This window comes from Numida meleagris, chromosome 4 (assembly GCF_002078875.1).
Source record: "Numida meleagris isolate 19003 breed g44 Domestic line chromosome 4, NumMel1.0, whole genome shotgun sequence".
Lineage (NCBI taxonomy): Eukaryota > Metazoa > Chordata > Aves > Galliformes > Numididae > Numida > Numida meleagris.
This window is the reverse complement of record NC_034412.1, coordinates 903,549-910,273: the sequence shown is the minus strand read 5'-3', so window position 1 is coordinate 910,273 and position 6,725 is coordinate 903,549. Positions and strand designations below refer to the sequence as shown.

The window sequence follows — 6,725 nt, the reverse complement described above, 5'->3', positions numbered from 1 at the left end:
GCGGGACATCAAAGCCCGGGGCGCTCCCCCGCCGCTGCCGGAGCCGAGCCGCCCGCGGTCGAAGCGGCCCTTGCGCGTCCGCCGCCGGCCGAGCGGCTCTCCGGGTGACCTGCAGGCTTCTTCCTCTTTGCCGGCATAAAAATGCGATGGGGCAGGAAACAAACAAACAAACCCCCCCCCCCCCCCCCCCCGACAGCGGCGAACCGCGCTCTTCACCTCGCGGAGCTTCCCCCCGGCGCCTAGGTGGAGGGGAGGGAAGGCGCCGTGCCCCGGGGCGGGCGGTGCGACGGGAGCGGCGGCCGGTGGGGCTGCCCCATGTCCGGGCACGGCGGGGTGGGCGGCCGGGAGGGACGGCGGCGCGGGCTGAGGGAGCGGAGCCCTGCTCGGGCTGCTCCTCAATTCCCGGTCGGCTCCGGAGATACGGAGATGATGCACAGAGAAGGGCAGCGGCTGCATGTCTGCAGCGCCTCTTTCCATGCAGCCTCATTGCCTTTGCCAAATCGATGCTGTCACATACCCTCTGCGAGATCTTATATCCTCATTCACTTTCCTCTCACAAGAAAGGCAGCTGCAACTTCTCGCACGAAGAGACAGCCCTGAGCGATCACCAGATTTACCAGCCAACCAATACGAAAAGATACTTCTCTCATTCTTACTAAGTTTTATGTTTATTAAGTTTCACTTTTACTAATATAGTGGCAAACGCCAGATGAAGCAAGATGAGTTTCTCACATCCTCTCTCTCGAATCAGATATCACACTCACTTTTGCTGCGTTCCTAAAGGCACCTATTTCGCCTCTAAGGCAGAAATGACAACCAAAAGTTCTGAAATCTTTCAGTAAGAACTGCGTGCACTGAAACATCTGCAGCTTGAGAGGCACAGCCTTCCCCAGCATTATAAAAAATGGAAACCAAGGGCTGACTTCTGTCTCGAACTGTACAGCAACTGACCCGCAGAGCGCACACAAGGAAGATGGGAGAGCAATATTGTATCAGCTGAACAGAACGTGAAAATGAAGCACTTTTATCCTACAGTTACCTTGACACAAACAATGCAAACTGTTACCAACCAGCGTAGGAGCAGATGAGTATGTGTGATCTTGTATCTGGATGCCTACCGTGCAGCCTTAATTACAGCAAAACTGGAAAAGCAGAAGGCAGTGTGCGTGGACTGAACTAAAATGGCAAGAGAAAGACTTGTTTCAGAATCCTTAGGTAAATCAAAAAAGTATAACTGCCTGATTCATCTTCAGATAGTCCAAAGAGAACTGCCAGGCCTGACAAACAGCGTGAGAGTTTCCACTCTTGTAGAACCTTGTGCCTGGAAAAGCAGAGTATATATATTTCTATATATGCAGTCTAAGGGAGGTATGACTTGTGAGTCAAATACAGTAATTCCCGTCTGGGCGTTCTTCAGGGAAAACTCCCATCACGTAACTAACGTAACAGCCTAAAGCCCGTTCTCTGCACTCCGCAGGCAATCAGAGAAGCAGAGCTTGTGCTGGCTGACAGTATGCCGTGGGCCTTCCGTACAGCTGGGATACTCCAGTCAGCACAGCCTCCCCAGAAGTGCTGCGGGCCAGCCCTGCACCTTCCCACTGCTGACAGCGTTCTGCAGATGGTGCTGCTCAGCCGGCCCGGTGCGGCGGGCACGTCGCCGTCCTCCTGCCACCCAGCGCGGTGTGCGTCAGCTGGCCGCGGCGTTTCAGTAGGTGGTGCGCGCGCCGAGCTCCTCCTGGCAGTGACCTTCAAGCTCTGCTTATCAGCGGCTTCAACAAATTCGTCACTGAGATCCAGAGTGTGTTTAGTTATTTTTAATGCCCCGTGATTTTAGAGGGAAGATCTGTGGTCTCGTTATATTAGTGGAAAGACTCTATGAGTTGATAAGGTGTACACCCAATGCCAAGAGGAACCAGAGAGAAGATCACAGCTTGCATTATTTCCTGTCAGATTCTAAGTGTTTCTTCTTACTCAACTTCATCATCTTTCATCATTTCACAAAGCTGAGAGAAAAGCAAAACCACCCCAAAAATTACAGCAGAAAAATTCACCCCAGAACTGGAAACATAATGAAAGCCTCACCTTTGGAGAATGTAACACACGGTTTGTCCTCGCGACGCTCCCGAGTTGTCTTACTGCTCTCAGAGAGGACAGTGGTGCTGAGATCCTGCGGGTTTGTCCCTCAGGGATCCCTGGAGGACTCTCCGTCCTGACAGGCAGCCACCGGGCAGAAAGAAATGCGCGGTGAATTTATAGGACCAAAACTCAGCGGGTGATGTAGAGTCATAAGCCAAAAAATGGCGAAAGAACACAACATCATTAAATCAGTGCCCTTGAAAAATAAAGGTTTCTGTTCAATACCGATTTCAGAGGATATATAGTACCATTACCTCCTGGAAATCAGGGGCCGGAGAAGTATGCTTTCCTACAGCTCCGCCGGCAGGTAGTTCAGAGCGACGTGCAGCATGGGTGCACTGTGCAGCCTTCAGAAAAACAAAGTGCGTCACAATAACTGACAACGGCAAGACCTCATGTGCAGTGTGACCTCTGGATGACACTTAGGAAATTAGGATTCATTTACATTGCTATGAAACAAAGTTGATGATACTCCTTGTGTTTCCTTTTGGGAAAGCTCACTCTCCCCAAGTAACAAAGACAACATTCAAGAAACAAACAGCGTTAATGCAGCCTGTGTGATTGCGATGACCCATCTCAATCCTGCTACGTTCTCCTCCCTGTTAAGTCCTGTGTCATAGGCAGGAAAAGAAAGTGGGAAATCTCCTCCTGCCCTCTGCCCCGCATCTGGAGCACGGTCAGTGCCGTGGGGCTGCGGGGAAATTGCCATGCTGGAGCCTGACACGCTCAGGCTGTCTGGGTAGATTTACAGCGAATCCGTGTCTGGGCGATTTCTCATTTAGGAAAGCAGACAGCCTAGGCCTCAAGTATTTGCTTCAGTGCCTAAATTATTCAGGTCTAATTGTATTGTATTACAGAGCTCTGTCTTTGCAGCTGACAGCTTCGTACCGTGGCTGACTTGCAGGTTTTCGCAAGCCTGAAAAAAACATTTGTCTAAAAAGCAGTGCGCTTTTTGCTCTTTTGAGCTTGCCTACAAACCACACACAATGCTTCAATTAATACAGCCTCATTAGCTTTTTGGGTTCCTGGGATCCTGCCATACCGGCCATCCCCGCCGTGTGACTGGGGAACAGGGAGTGGTTGTGCGGAACAAATAGGTGAAAGATGCTCAGAGCCGGACACGGCACACGCAGACGGCCCAGAGCCGCCAAAGTGTGGGACGGCAGCCAGAGGCAGGGCGCGGGGCTGCAGCAGGCCTTCCTGTGCAGCACAGCCATGACTGCGCACCCTGAGTCACTGCCGCCTTTCCGGCTCGTTTGCAAACCACAGCTTTGCAAAGAGAGCGAGCCCTTCAGTTCGGTAACGACTGGAGCAGAACTACTGCAGATGTACAAGATGAGCGTCTCAATGCCACACGGTGTTTGTAATTGGGCTTCCAAGCACAGCAGATGCAGCTCCCGCTGTGGTCCCGGGCCACGACCGCGCAGCACAGCACCGCGCTGCACAGCACCGCCCTGCAAAGCACCGCCCTGCACAGCCCCGCGCTGCACAGCGCCGCCCTGCACAGCCCCGCGCTGCACAGCACCGCCCTCTCGGCCTCGCGCCCCGCGTGTGGCTCAGCGCCGCCTCAGGCCGCGCGCCCGAACTTTCTGGAAGCGGCAGCGGCAGCGGCGGGCCGGCAGGGGGCGCGCGGCAGGGAGAGCGGGCGGGAAGGCGCGGAGGGCGGGAACGTGTGGTGGGCTCCGCGCGCAGCCCGGCCCGTGGCGGCCCTCGGAGCCGTCCCCCGGCAGAGGAGCGCTCTCGTCCCGGCGTGACCCTGCGCTGCGGTAAGGCGGTGAGGGCTGCGGCTCGGCCCTGGGGGCAGCCGGCCCGGCCACCGTGGGTCGGTCAGGGCCTCGCTCCGCCTCGGGTGCTCTCAGACGAGGGCTGTTGCGGGGCCGTGGTGCGGGGCGGCGGGACGGTCTGTCACCCTCAGTGACCGCGCTGGGACAGCACCGAGTCACCGCTTTGTGCTGGGCCTCGAGGACGCGTTTCGTGTTGAAGCATACGCCTTTGTGTTCCGGAGAAGTTAGCTGCTCACATCATCTCAAAAGCTCAAGCTGTTTTCATTCTGTTAGAACTGGCATTGTCCTTGTTACCGCGGGGCTTGGGGCAGCGTGCAGGGGGAGAGCCTTTCGCTTGTGGAAGGTGCAGTTCTGTTGTTGGCGGAGGGTGCGTGAATTGGAGTGGCTCTGTGCACAGAAGTTCTGCTGAAGAGAACAGGGCCGGCCTGGATTCCTCCAGGGGTCACACTGAGCGCGGTGCCCAGGGGCAGCGGTGTTGGTAAAGCGCCTGATGCAGGGAGTAAAACTGGCTCGGTGTCTGCAGCTCTGTTTTGCCATCTGTTTTTTTTTATTTCTGACTTCTCTGTCACGTGAGCGAGGGAGATAGGTATCAGTCCATAACCAGCCACTGCAGAGCTCACTCCTCTGCGTTAGCGGCTCCAGAATTAAAGATGGATATTTTTTGGAGGTCATGGTAACAGCAGGCTTCAGCTATTTTAAATTCACAACACGCAACCTCTTAGCTTTTTACTTACAATGCAGTGAGATTATTATTTTTTATATTAGCTAGTGAGGTGCACAACATAGTTTATGAAACTGGCATCTGTTACGGTTGACAGTTATTGGTCTGTCTTGCAGGAACAATGCAACAGAGTTATCAGCAAAAACAAAAATAGCCAAAATGTGGAGTGGATTAACAACGGTGAATGAACGGCCTGCCCCTCATCCAGATGTTATGATTAAAACATATTCCGAGGGCATCTCAGTAGCCCACAGTTTTGCAGCAAATATTGGTATTATAGAGAAAGTTGAAAATATGACAGAATATAGAATCTGACAGTTTGAGGGGCTGATTATAATCTGAAAACGTAGGTAGATCATTACCATGTAAAAAACAGGTTTTTGGAGGTGATCCATTCCGTGAAAAAGAGCACCCAGAGACTGTTATCAGAGAAGTAGGAAAGGAATAGCGAATGAGATGTGGGAAGTCAGGCATCTCTGTGTTACCGCCTGGTTGGTAACGCCGTGCCGCTTAGCCTCAGGTCTGGAGCAGCCTTCGAGTGGCACGGGGAAGGCTGCGCTCTAGCAGCAGTGTGGCTCGTGTTCCCTGGCTCAGATGGAGCCAGGAAGGTGGTGTGGCTTGCCCGGGCATTCTGGAAGCTTTGCTGGCCATCCAGGGTGCTCTCTCCCACCCCAATGAATTCTGTAAATGTACGTGCCAGGTGAAACGTCCCTGTTGTGACAACTGTGTTCTTAGAATAAAGCTCACCCAGGTGCAGTATGAAACTGTTCTGCTTCAGAACTGAGGCATTTGGTGAAGAATCCTTACCTGTGGTGCCTGAGATAGACAAATCTTTTTCATGATAGGCATGAACAGAATGGATTTTGAGAGTAGTCCGTAGCTTCAGGGCAATCATTGGCCTTGTATTTAGCGTTAAAAATTTTGAGTGATGCTGTGTGAAGTCTTAAATGAGCCCTTCAATGTGTGTGCTTGAATATAGCATGCCTGGCAAGGTGGTGAGGGCTGTGCAGTGCAGAGCACTGATGCTCTGCCAGGGTCTGTTTTCTCCTCGTCTGATACTTACTGGTGGTTGTGTGTGCACTGATGTGCCTGCCTTGTACGTGCCTGCACTTGCACAAGTCTACACATCCTGTGTGACAGCACTTTAAAGTATTGTTCAGAATATCAAACAAATTATGCATTTCTTAAGAAAATATTAACGTGTGACATAGCAATTTGGGATAGGAGTTATGTATAACGTGACATTCTGCTTGGTGTACTGTACATCCGTATTGTGTTGATGATTTAGATTGTTGATAGACGAGGAGCCTTCCATCAGGAGGCAAGAGCTCCCAAAGCATGTGTTTTCTCAGGAGGTTGGAAAGATGTTGGGACTGGTGCAGGCACTGATCAGGTTGCACCGTGCTGAGGGGTGAGACTCCTTTCATTGTCACATTGAGTTAAAGCAACGCGCCGATGACGTACCGCACACCTAATAAACATACTCAGCACTGAGGGCCACGTTTGTTCTGAGCGCTGAGTACAGTTACAAGCAAGAAGATTATTAAGGCTGGAAGGTATTCATAATGAGAAGGAGGAAACGTTTAAATTTAGGATGACAGATGAAAAATATTCGTAAGTAATGTCTAGGTCATTGAGAAACAGTATGTCACAGCTTAACAGAGCGGTAGGAAACCTCACCTTCCCTGACACAGCAGCAGATTAGTAGTCAGATTTCTGTTCTTTCTCGCTGCTTGCACCCTAGATTGAAGTTTCTTTTCCCCATCCAAATGACAGAAGCAAATAGTCTGCAAGAAAAGTAAGTTCTGTTTCAGCGCCACAGATTAGCTGGCTCCACGTCCCTGGACAGTGAGATAATTTGAACAAAGTCCGTTACTTCAATGTCTCTTTTTGGTCTCTTAGTCCTGAGTGGCAAAGTACAAGGCTTGCGTAACACGAGTACTGTATAGAAAATGGGGAAGAAAGAAGCTGCCCTGGCTTTGGACCATCAGAGCACAGTGAGATCTGTTCTGTTCCAAACCGTCCTTCTTGGATCACATCAAATATAAAAAATAGGAATTTTTTAAAAATTTCTGTGTGATTTG

The 6,725-nt window shown here is 51.5% G+C and overlaps 1 protein-coding gene and 1 long non-coding RNA gene across 4 annotated transcripts in view; one reads left to right on the top strand and one right to left on the bottom strand.

Moving 5' to 3' along the window:
* The window catches only part of MME (membrane metalloendopeptidase), a 41,685-nt gene extending 39,344 nt beyond the window's left edge, over window positions 1-2,341 (bottom strand). The window contains exon 1 of one of the 2 annotated variants that reach the window (XM_021394174.1): window positions 518-2,341. The gene's annotated coding sequence lies outside the window, so the exon portion shown is untranslated. The other variant, XM_021394175.1, reaches the window with a different exon arrangement.
* The window catches only part of LOC110397638, a 44,567-nt gene continuing 41,592 nt past the window's right edge, over window positions 3,751-6,725 (top strand). For both annotated transcript variants that reach the window (XR_002437894.1, XR_002437895.1), the window contains exon 1: window positions 3,751-3,902. This is a non-coding gene — a long non-coding RNA (uncharacterized LOC110397638). The remainder of the gene's footprint in view (window positions 3,903-6,725) is intronic.